General features: G+C 55.7%; 1 long non-coding RNA gene across 2 annotated transcripts; it reads left to right on the top strand.

The window, feature by feature from the left end:
- The first annotated feature begins 2775 nt into the window (after positions 1–2775).
- Positions 2776–9279, top strand: LOC116660889. 2 transcript variants are annotated; one of them, XR_004316528.1, is made up of 3 exons: positions 2776–2959; positions 6966–7124; positions 8751–9279. It is a non-coding gene; the product is annotated as an uncharacterized LOC116660889 (long non-coding RNA). The 2 variants fall into 2 exon arrangements; XR_004316527.1 differs by having other exon boundaries at positions 6940–7124.
- The last annotated feature ends 3102 nt before the right edge of the window (positions 9280–12381 follow it).

Genomic DNA, 12381 nt, shown 5'->3' with positions numbered 1-12381 from the left:
CTGATGGGATGCTAGCAAATGTGACGCCAGCAGGGGCTTGGAAAGTGCTTGCGTGATTGGGCTTTTTGCATCTCTGCCAAGGTCGTGAGGACACGCTGGGGCTAGCCTGTGGGAGTTTGGGATATGTGGAGCTGAGCCAAGTTCCCCAGTCATGCCAGGTGAGGCCAACCTAGACCAGCTGGCAGCCAGCCCCATCCAGAACTTTGAGCCATTCCAGATAAGATCAGCCCAGCCCAGTTCGAAGCACACAAGCTGAATAAATGTTGATCGCTGAATTCTGCTGAGCTAGTGTCTGTTTGTTATGCAGCATTATTGTGGTCATAGATAACTGATACACTTGCAAACTCCTCAGGTGTGACACGTGCCCAGCTAAGCTCACTTTCTTTGCCTTCAAACTGCCTCCTGACCCTCCTCCCATTTCATGGAATGCCCCCACCCTCCACCCAGCTGCCCAAGACAGAGGTCTGGACATCACCCTCAACTTTCCCTGCTCTATTACCCTTCTCCCTTACAGGTGCTGTGCCGCAAACTCCACCCTTAAACATCTCTGGACGCGGACTCATCTCACCTGAACATCTGGCTCTCATGCTTGGTTTAATCGTCCAACCACAAATCTATGAACTAGTCTCCCCCATCCAGACTTGTCCCTGCCAATTGTGTACCCATCCATCCCCACCCCCAGGAAGAGTTTTCGAAAAGAGAATCTGCTTAAAACTACCCATCAAGAGCCAGAAATGCACCCCGGCCTGGCTCACCTCCTCAGATGCGTACTCCTACTTCACTCCCTCAAGCATCCTTTACTCCTGCACACAGAACTACCACCCGCTTCTCTGCAAACACCGTCCTGATTCATGACTCTGTGCCTTTGCGTGTGCTGTTCCCGCTGCCAAAGATGCCCTTCCCTGCCGCTTTCATGTTGGTAATTTCTATAAAACTCCCTCATGAATAATATTGCAAGTGCCACCTTCTGTGGAAAGTTGCAAACTGCCGCAAGGAGGAGGTCCGGCCGCCCGGAGGAGAGCCCTTATCTGTGAGTGGCAGATAACTCACTCTCCTCCCGAACCTGCAGGAAAGGACTTTAACATTTGACTTCCACCTGTCTGCTGTGGCCCTGGAGACACACAAAACTGGCTTTAAATCCCAGGTCGCCCTCCCTCCCACTGCCCTGGACCTCGGCTCTCTGAGCCTCAGTGTTCTCAGCAGTCACCAGAGTGGCTGGTGGAGCATTAGAGCCGAGAACCCGTAGACTGGCCGTGTAAGGAGTACTAGGGCTCATTGGATCCTCCCCTACTGTGAGGGGAGAAAACTGAAGCTTCAAGAGGATAAATGATTTGCTCAAGGCTCCCCAGCTTTGATGCAGAGGGGCCTGGAGTTGCTCCCCCAAGGGGCCTTCACAGAGCAGAGAGGGAGTGGACCCAGATCCTCCAACCACCACCTCCCCTCCCCCCAGCTCCCTCTTGCAAGACTCATCCTCGATTGCCTCCTGTTTCATCCAGAGTGCCCCTGACCCTTGTCCCTGGGGCCAGCATTAGATTACAGATAAAGCTCCACCAGGCGGGAAGGGAAGGCCCCTCCCCCACCATGACCTCTGACAAGGGATGAATGGGGGGCAGGCAAGAGGCAGAGACCAGACAGAGTGGGGAGATGAGAACATAATGACAGCCGGGGCCGTGGGGCCAGAGTCAGGAGCCCGGGGACCACTGGGAACTGGATGCAGGGAGAGACCGCAAGACGGGCTAGTCACAGACAGGAAAACTGACGCCTGTATCGCCAATCTGAGCACAGACCCCAACCCTCAGACTCCTGATCCAGTGCTCCTGCAAGCGGCAAGAACAAGACCCCTGGCCTGCTGACCTCAGACAGAGCGCCCCTTTCCCTTACCCTCCTTACAAGCCGGAGAGGTGGGCAACAAAGGCACACGCAGACCCATTTCACAGATGGAGAAACTAAGGCCCCAAGTGTTGCCTCCGTGGTCTCGCAGAGAGACAGGGAAGAGGCTGGGGTAAAACCCCTGGCCTGAGGGCTCCAGGTCAAGGCAGACACGAACATCGTTGGACAGGGCGGGACCGGGAGGAAGGGGACAGCAGCTGGAAGGCATGGGCACTGGGTCACTAGGCGAGCCAGACAGGCGTGGTCCCTATGCAGTCCCGGCTCACAGCCAGAGGTGGAGGCACCAGCACTAGGAGGGCCGAGCGGTGATGGGGGATCAGACAGGCTGGTCTTGCTGCACTCGTCTGGACAGCAGCTCATGAGAGAGACCTGGGGGGCCCATTTCACAGATGAGGACAAGGTGCTCAGAGCTGGGACAGTGACTTGGGCCCCAACCAACCTCAGGCTCCCTTTCCCATCATCTCACTGCCCTCCTCAGCCTCAGGACCCCCGTGGACTTGGATTCTCTCTTTGCTGGTCCCCGTGGGAGATGACAGAGGCCTGCCTGGGCCACAGCGGACCCTGGGCATCCGTCAGCGTCAGCAATAGCCTTGGGAGCCTGAGAGGGACTCCCGAGTGGGGCCAGAATCCAGCCCCCCGGGGACACTGGGGGACTCCGGGTGCTGTGGAGTCCTGCCTGGGAGGGGGGTTGCCTTCTGGTGAGTGTGAATGCACTGACACACACGCATACACACGCGTACACACGCAATCTTGTTGGCCTTGTAAGCAGCTAGTCTCTAGCTGCTGGGCGTTTGGATCTGGACCAAAGTAAAAACAGAAATCAAACTTCTCGCAAAAGGCCTTGCAACACGTTTCTCTGGGGCCGAGAAATCCCTGCAGCTCGTGGGCTGAGAAATAGGCCATGCCTACGGCACGATCCCAGCCGCCCCCTTCTTCCCACCCGGTTTCCACCCTCCTGGGCGTTCCCTGGAGAAGCCTCGGGGACCGCAGCCCCGGCGGCTCATTTTACAGATCTGGAGACTGAGGTCTGGGCCGAGGAAGAAACTCGCCAAGGTCACCCATCCTGGAAGTGAGTCAAACCCACGCCTGGCTGGGGCCGGGCCCAGGGATTCCAGCCGCCTCCCCGTAGACTGCTGAAAAACCAGCGCGGGATCATTTTTGCTTTTCCTGCCTCTCGCCCTCACTTGCTCTTCTCTCTCTGTTTATGTCTCTCCGTGTGTCTTCACGTCCTCATTTAATCCTTGACTTCTCCTCCTGGATCTCTCCCTGTCTCCTCCATTTCTCTCTCTCTCCTTGGCACCCCCACCCCCGCCTTCCTTTCTCCATTCTCCACTTCCCTTCCCATGCCACTGTCCCTGCCTCAGCCTCCCTTCTCTCCCTGTCCTCCCTTTTCCTCCCGAGACCCCCTCTCTTCTCCCCTGCACCCCTCCCTACACTCACCTTCAGAGGATGCCCTCTGCCCCTCACCCTCACCTGCATCAGCACGGCTCTGCCGACCCCCCAGCCCTAGCTCCACGGCCGTGCCAACTGGGAGGGGCCCAGACCAGCCAAGAAGCTTCCCCCACATCCCTCCTGCCCCCAGGTCCCCCCAGGCCCCCGCCTGGGCTGTATCTGCAGCCATGAAGGAGCCCCCAGCCCGAAGGAAGGAGCAGGCACCTGATAGGAGCAGGACTAGGGCCGGGGGGACCTGAGTCCTGATTAAAGAATGTGCTTCCCAGCGGCCTGGTTTGCATTACCTCCGGCCGGGCCGGCTCCAGGCTGACAGCTGGACACACTTTTCCAGGGTGCAGGGAAGGGAGTTGGACTGTCTGTGCGCACACATGCGTGGGCTCCGTCCCGGACAGCCCCGTAATGGCTTTCGCATGGAGAAGGAAACCGACTTCTCCAAACTCAAGCACCGATTTTCCTGTCAAGAGATTTTGGATTCAAAAAAAAAAAATTATAATCACAAAGAAAAGGGCTTTGCAGTTTGCACAAAAGGGCCGAGCTGTGTGAAGTCAGATTGTGAAATGGAACCAGAATCCAGAGACAATAGGGGAAGGACAAAGAAGGCGAGAGGGACCAGAGCATCTGTCCTGGCAGTAGCCAGGCCTGAGCAGACACTCTCTGCCCAAGAAGGACAGAAGGGGAAGGTCTGCTCGCCCCTGCCCCCTCTTTGGTGCCACTGCCACTGTCCACCCGCTGCCATCGGCCCACCTCCTCCTCAGGCAGGACAGGCTGAGCCCAGATTCCAGCATGTGCTCCTGGTCTGAACCCAGCTCCTTCTCTGACAGCTGTGTTGAACCCACGGAGTCCCAGCTCCCTCCTCTGTTAAGCAGACCCGTGTTCCTCCTTCCTGGGGCTCTTGGGAGAATTTGCTGAGCTGAGACATGCACCCTACTCAGCCGGTGGACTGAACATCCCCCAGCTGGCGTGAGCCCTTCCTCCTGGGAGGAACGCAGCGGCTGGAATGCAGCAAACCCAGGATCAGCCTGGCTTGGGCCCCTGCCTGGAAGCCCTTCCTCTCACACACAGGCCCTAGGAAAGGTGACTCCTTCTACGGGAAGTCCTCTCTGAACCTCAGTGGACCAGGGGCCTCCAGTTGTACGTGTGTAGCCCTGAACACCCCCTCTTTGACAACTGTTATTTCTGTGAAGACTTGTTCAGTATCTTCCTGAGCCCTTCTAGACCAGAGCATCTGTGAGGGCAGGGACCTCCACCTGCCATGCTTCTCCTGTACCTGCCAGTGCTCGCAGTACCTGGCGACACAGTGACATGTCTAACTATAGGAAATTAAATTGTATACAGCGTCAATTATGTGCTGGGCACTTTGGCTACAGCAGCAAATGGATGGGTAGATGGATGGAAAGGTGGATGGATGGACAGATTGATAAAAGATGGATGGATGGGTGGTTGGACAGATGGATAGTGGATAGATGGGTAGATGGATGCATAGATAGGTGGGTGGATGAATGGAGGGGTGGATGAGTGGGTGGATGGATGGACAGTGGGTGGATAAATGGTGAGAAATGAAAGTACATGCTTATGAGGCACTCACACCAGACCTGTGCCAAGCCTTCCACATGAAACATCTTATTCAATTCTCACATCAACCATTATCCCCATTCTACAAATAAGGAAGCCCAGAGAGTTTAGGTAGCTTGCCCAAGACCACAGAGCCAGTGTGGTGGGGACAGGATTCAGTCCCTGGCAGTCTGGTTCCAGACTCCATGGACTCAATCACTCAGTAGACTGGAGCCAATCTGAAGAGACCGCGAGGGTTATCAGTAGACAGGTCTGCCCCACCCCCACGGGACTGTGGGTCCCCGGGAGCAGGGATGGGGCTGGCTTAACCCTGCAGGGAGCAGCCTGAGTGCAGAACAGAGAGGTGGGGCGAGGCCAGCCTGGGCAGGGCTTCAGATCCCGGGCAGGGTGGTTTGGGCCCATTTTACAGCTGTGAGGAGCTGTGGCTTTGAATCCCTCCCTCTCTCCCACCGACCCACACAAAGGGACCGACCCTTTATTAGCTGTGTGACTTTGGGCAGGACACCTGATTCCTCTGAGCTTTCGTTTGCTCACCTGGGCAATGGGAATGATCAAACCTGCCCTGCAAATTAACACCCTCACGTTGGAAACGTGCACCCACCCGGCTCAGGGCTGGGCACGCCCAGGGGCTCCAGCCCAGGCGATGCTGTGGGGGCAGCGGAACCTGCGCCGGGGAAGGACTCATGCCTCCCCAGCCCAGCTGGCTTCTGGCCTGGGTCCAGCCTGGCCACAGCCGCCAGTCCTCCGGGCTTAATATCCTTGGCGGCAAGGCTGGAATAAGCTGCCTTTCAAGAGGGGAGCTTTATTTATACGCCGATGCCAGTCGTGCTCCCGCTATTAGAAATTTCATCGGCTCCTCTGATTTAGGGCTTGCCACGAGCTGCCAATCGCGGCCGCCTCCTGGCCGGGCCCTGCGGCTCGGCCAGCCGTGTTCCAGCTCACAGCGGCAGAAATGAACATTATTTAATTTCCCGCCAGCGGGCAGTGAAAGCCGGGGCTCCCCCTCCCACTGGACGTATTTATTTAATCCTTTTTGGAAACAGTGTCTGGGGAGGGATCTGACTCGCAGCTCTGGGGACCCTCCTAATCCCGCCCCCGGCCTGGGCAGGAAGGTCCAGGGGACCACGGAGGGGAGGGTATCAGGAGGGTTCCAGGGGTACCCCGAGCTGGAGGCCCAGAGCCATTTGCCACCCCCTGACTCCTGAGGGTCTTTGCATGGGAGGCTTGAGCTACAGACCCTGCAATAACCACTCCAGGGCTAGTTTATCTGGAAGCAGATCCCGAGAAGCACCCACAGAGGACGGAGGTAATGAGACTGGGAAGGCACGAAGGGATGGCAGCCAAGGCAGGCTGCATAAATGAGCAGGTTTCCACTCAGGGCACCTGGGGCTCAGGTGTGCTGGGGCCTCTGGGAGACTGCGTAGAACACACATCTCAGGTCATCCACCCTATGGGCCGGGAAGGTGGGGGATTTGCACCCCAGCCCTCCTCTGCCTTCAAGTGAGGGCTGCTTACCCCCAGGGGAGGCTGTCCCTCCCCACACTACTCTCCTGCCCTACATTCAGACCCAACGTGCTCCTGTGGCCATCTGGACAGCTCACGGGGGTTGGGAGGGCAGGATATGGCAGGGCATCTACCTCCTGAGTCTGTTCATCCTCCTTGTCACTTGTCAACTCCTTCCCTTTCTCTGGACCTTTGCTCAAGGGGCACCTCCTCCAGGAAGCCCTCCCTGACCAGCCCAAGAAAGAGACTGTACTCACCACTGTGACCTTGTCATCAGATATTTCTTTCTAACCTATACAGTGAGCCAGGATCATCCATGTATTTGTTTATTTGTGGATTTAGTGTCCATCAACCCCAAATAGACTGGAAATCTCCTGAAGCAAGGGATCGAGTCTACCTTAATCTCCAAAATAGCCCTCGCCCAAAGTCGATGCTCAACAAATGCTTTGGGAAGGGGTAGAGGATGCTTGACTTGTGCGATACTGCAGGCATGAGGTCATTTACCCCAGCGCTGGGCACCAGGCTCAGCTCTTTATGTGTGATGGCAGATCCTTCGACACTCAGGCCAAGCTTTCGAGGAAGGTGTTGGCATGCCCATTTGACAGATGGAAAGACGGATACACAAAGAAGACACGGCATCACACTCAGCTGCAGATTTGCATAATGCCCACATCTTGCTCCTTCTTCCCTGCAACCCCAAAGAACAGGTAGAAAAGTTTTCTGGACCACATTTCACAACTGGGAGAGCTGAGGCCCTCTGGGATATCGTGGGGTTGGGGGGGTGAAGGGAGGACAGATGGGGTCCCTGCCCTCATGGAGCCTATAACATCTTAAATGTTGGAAGATATCAGTGAAGAAAAGTGTCCAAAAGGGCTGAAACAATCAGGGGGTGCTCCCTGGAAGAGATGACTTTTTTCTTTCTTATAAACAATCAAACAAGAAAGAAATTAGTCTCTTCAGGTTTGGGAAAGCAAGAAATTAAAAATATTTGATGACCTATTACCCCTGGCAGCTTAGAAACTCTGATGCACAAAATGCCTCCAAATCAGAATTTTAAAATATGTAATATAACGAATAACGTAAAGTTTTATACATAATCATTTTTAATATGTAATGACTCCAAATTGCCTAAGCTGGGAGAGTCAATACAGAAAAGTTAAAAAAGAAAAAGGGAAGGGAATGCAAGAAAAAGTTTGGAACTGTGTGAGGGTGGATGCGTTAACTGAATTGATGGTGGTAATCATTTTGCAGTACATACATACATCAAATCATTATGTTGTACCCCTTAAACTTACACAATGTTATGTGTCAATGATATCTCAATAAAGCTGAAAAAGTAAAATAACAAATAAAACCAAAATAAATAAAAAAAGATGAGGGGAAACCCAAGCCGAGAGACCAAGTGGACAGAGCATGGGTAGGGAGAGGCGTATTGCTGAGCTCTTGATTCAGCACAGGGGTGATTTCAGAGCCTTTGTCATGGGACATGGTGGCAGCACTGGCCCTGGAGTGTTAATTGTGAGTTCTAATAGGTGTAATATTCTGCATGTTACGTGTGCATTAATTAAGTCACACTGCATTTAGCTCCAAATCATGCAGAAGCCTTGTGTGGTGTTTGCACAGGCATAAATATCCGTGCAGTCAGCAAGTGGTTGGCAGGCTTTTCTTTGTGCCCACTGCAGTCAGAGAAGGCATCGTGGGAGAGATGGGGGCGTAGTGGAGCCGCTGGGAGTTCGGAGGGTGGGGCAAGGAAAGCCCCCCCACCCTCCAGGGAAGGGGAAAAGAGGCACTGGAGATAAGCTACATCTATAGTATAGTTAGTGGGCTCTGAAGTCAGTCAGATGCAGATTTGAACCCCAGCACTGTCACTGACTTGCTGTGTGATCTTGAGCAAGTGGCTTGGCCTCTCTGAGCCTCAGGTTCCTTCTCCAGAAAACAGGATCATGATAGGACCTCCTTACGGAGTGGTTGTGAGAGGCCTGTGGGATGATGCATGGAAAGTGCTTCACACAAAGTGCTCCATGAGGTTTGGGGGTGACAGCGGCCACAGAGGTGGAGCTTATCCTAGCTTCCTTTCGTGATTCGATCTGGGAGTCTCTAAACTGGGGTCCGACCCCAGGTGAATCCTGTGTTCAGGATGCCCCAGGAAGAGCTGAGACAGTAGGAGGCAAGAACTTCACCCTGCTCGGTGCAGTACTGAGCTCTCCACGTGGGAGGGAAGCAAGTAGCAGCAGCCGCAGCTAACCAGGAGAGGCAGCTCAGGGTGGGAAGGGTGTAGAACTGTCCCAGGATGGGTGTACAGACATGTCATCTTGTCCTTCTGTCTCCTACAGGACGTGATTTTTGACTAGGTGCCTCTCCGTTTCTGAGCAGCAGTCATTAAAATGGGACAACAATTTTAAACCTGAGATGAGCTGACAGCATGAAACTTTATTGGAATAAGAAGGATGTTGCCATTGACAACAAGCCAAGGGAAACTGCAGGGCAAGGGGATGTCCCCGGGGTCCTCCCTGTCCCCACAGAGCCCTGCTGTGCAAGGCTGGTCAGCCCCGCCTGGATCTCCTTGTGTCCCCCCATCACACGTCCACCCACATGGCAAGACACAGCACTGGCAGATCCCTTGCCTTACTCCCCTTCTGCAGATGGGGAAACTGAGGCCCCAGGAAGGGAAGTGACTTACTCAAAGGCTCCTTGCCAATGAGTGGCAGCCTAGAGCCCGGACCCCTTGACTCCTGCCCTGGACTCCCCCTCCAACTCCACAGGGAGACCCTCAGTCAGAGCAGCAGCCCACCTCACCTCGGGTGACCAGAGCCACGGGCTGTTTGCCCATTTTATACATTCATGTGTCTGTGTTTTCGCTTTCTCTTTATAAAGGGCTCGGGATTCAGGAAAACCAACTCAACGTGCATAATTTGGTAATTATTTCTTGTGTTCATCCTCACTGCCGCGCCTGCATACAGATATTGGAATTTGCATAAAACAATCTTGCTACCGGTCCCCCGGCTTCCCTGGAAGCAGACGCCCAGGCGGGGGAGGGGCGGTTCAGGTTGGGCCCACCTGTCCCCGCTCTGTCCTCTGCCACAAAGGGAAATAAAGGTAGTTCGGGGGAGAGGGAGGGGGCTCACCCCTTGGCACCCACACCCAGGGGAGACAGAGAAAGGCGGGACCCGGTGGGGCCTCGGTGGGCAGGAAAAAACACCCCTTGGCAGCCCGGAACCCTCCCGATTAGTATTCAGCAAGCATCTCGCTCAGAAAGGATTAATGGAGTCTGATGCTTAATATCCTGGTGAACAATTAATTTGCCCACAGTTTTGTCATGGTTGAAAGTCAAGTGCTGGAACAGATCGATGCTTGTGCGGCGAGCTGGAGCCCAGAAACCTTCGGCAGGAGCGGAATTTTAATTTTCCCATCCTGGGCACCCCCTCCTCTCCATTCCCAGCACACCCACTTTCTAATAGTTCTAAAAGCCACTTTATCCGTGTACAGTGCGTGCTGCCTCCACGACAAAAGTCCGCTGGGAGCCTTCGAAGGCAGAATCCTCCCTGACTTCCATTATGGGATTAAAGTCGGCTGGCCTTTCTCAGGGGTCTGACCTCTGTCTTATTCCAAGTGGCCTCTCCAGCCCCCCCCAGCACCCCCTTCCTCCTCCTCTGGCAGGGCCCCTGATGTCTTGACATTGTCACCAGGACGCTTGTTCTGAGAGCCGCTGGAGCAAGGAGGGACTTGCTGGGGTGTGGCGGGGATGTGCTTGTTTATTTGCTTGCCAGGGTTTCGCCATTTATTTATTCTGAGACATTGGTTTGGCAAGGAAATTGCAGGCGTGGTGGGGGCTCGGGAAGGCGGGAAATGGGTAGGCTGGGAGGGAACGTGGGCTTTGTTTCCAAATCACTTCCAGCCAGGCAGGGTGAATGAGGTGACTTTGGTAATTTGATCCTGGCCTGGAATCTGGGGGCTTCGTGGGGGAACAGGGTGCCGGAGGGGAAGCTTGGAGGCTCTCCCATCTGAGCCCCTCACTTTCCAGTTGGGGAGACTGAGGCCCGGAGAGGCCACACTGGTGGTCTGAGTTCACAGCGCACCGCAGAGGACCAGAAGCGACACCAGCTGAGCTTTGAGAACTTCTGGGGCTGCCGTTGAAACCCCAGACTGGCTCCTCCCAGTGTGACCCGGGACCGGGATCAGCAGCCTCACCTGGATCTTGCTGGAAATCGTGGGCGTGGCACCTGTGCAGGCCCACGGGGCCCTGGCTGAGTTAAATGTTCTGCTCTCGACATCGTGAGATTCTTTTAAACAATTTGAGAACAAGGATCGCATGCCGTCATTTTGCACTGGGCCCTGCCAATCCGAGAGCCCGGTCTGCTGACTCACAACCAGAACTGTAATCCACTCTCTGGGGGATTCCTGGGTGTACTGACGTTTGAGAGTGGGTTATTTCAAATCCTATGCACCAGCCCCCAACTGGAGGGCAGGCCAGTGGATGCAGTCACCCAAAACTCACAGCAGACCTGACACATGCCACCCCCACCTCTCCCCCAGGAGGAAAGCGCCAGCCGGCTCCAAGACCGCCCCCCACGGGGGCCGGGGCTGCGTGGTGGTCCTCGCTCTTCAGTCTGTAGGGTAATGAGAAGGGCCTCGACTTTGGGAAACTTAAAGTCGGCCCCAATAGGCATGTCATTTAGAGGCTTCGGGCAGAAGAAGGCTTTAGAGATGAAAAGGCTGTCACCCCTGGCACCCGGACCCCCAAAGAGTCACCCTCAGCACTGCCGCCACCTCTGATGCCCCTCTATGCTGATCGAAGCTCTGGGCCCAGCTAGACGCCTGGGATCCCTGAGAACCTCCCAGAATCAACTTTGTCTCATTCACTCATAACAACAGCCCTCCCAAAGGCAAATTTCACTACCCCCGTTTCTCAGGTGGGAAAACAGAAGTCCAGAGAGGTGAAGCGACAGGTCTAAGGCGGACCTGGAACTTCCGTGACTCCCCCGCCCCGCCGGGAAGCCTGGCCGGGAAGCCTGCCGTACAGGTGAATCAGACACCCATGGTGAGAGGTCTCCGCCTGTTAGGAAGGGCAGTGGGGAGGGGACAGGGGCCGTCCCTCGCACTCCCCTCCAACCTGGACCAAGACAACCCAGGGGGCTCGTGTGGGTTGCAGGGGTGGGGAGGTCACTGAGGCTCCTGTCCTCAGAAGCCCCCTGCATTGGGCAGTGCCCTCCCCCCCAGCAGGAGCAGGACACTGCTGATGTCCCCTCTCCATTTTCCCCGGGGGTCTGGGCTCCACTGGGGAGGGGGGGAGGGGGAGAGGAAAAGGGGGCAAAGAAGAGGGAGGGGGAGGAGGAGGGAAGGGGAAGGGAGGAGGTTTTAGGATCCCTGCCCTGCTGTTCTGCCCTGTTTCTATAACCTCACAGAAGCCGGGAGTTACTGTGGCCCCACTCCACAGAGGAGAAACTGAGGCCACCTGGTTGCAACCCAGCACCGCTGGGGCCTGGTCTCACACCCAGCCACCCCTGTTGAACACCCTTGGGGGCAGGCTTCCCCATCAGGTTGTATTTCCCATTTATTCAGTGTAGACCATGTGCCAAGGGTCCTGCTGTGAGCTTTGCATAACCCCCGAGGCAGGCACTATGAGCAAACCCATTTCATGGGTGCAATGCGCTGGCACAGGGAGGGGAAACACCCTTCTCAGGTCCACAGGCTGGGCGCGTCTGGGGAAGGTGGAGTAAGGGGCCGGTTGTCCTCCTGGGTGTGCGTCCAGGCCCCTGGGGCAGGACGAGCTGTGGGAGACAGATGATCCAGCTGGCCAGAGCCCCCTGACAGATGAGGTGACTGAGGCCCAGAGAGGGTGAGTGACCTTCCCCAGTCACACAGCCAGCCAGCTGGGACCTTCTGCTTGGCCCAAGGAAGCCAGCCCCAGAGTGACCCCAACACGCGTGGGTGTTGGAAGACTGAAGCGCGGGGGTCTTGGGGATC

Source organism: Camelus ferus, chromosome 32 (assembly GCF_009834535.1).
Source record: "Camelus ferus isolate YT-003-E chromosome 32, BCGSAC_Cfer_1.0, whole genome shotgun sequence".
Classification (NCBI taxonomy): domain Eukaryota; kingdom Metazoa; phylum Chordata; class Mammalia; order Artiodactyla; family Camelidae; genus Camelus; species Camelus ferus.
Note: the sequence above shows the minus strand (reverse complement) of the source record. Positions and strands in the feature narration are given on the sequence as shown.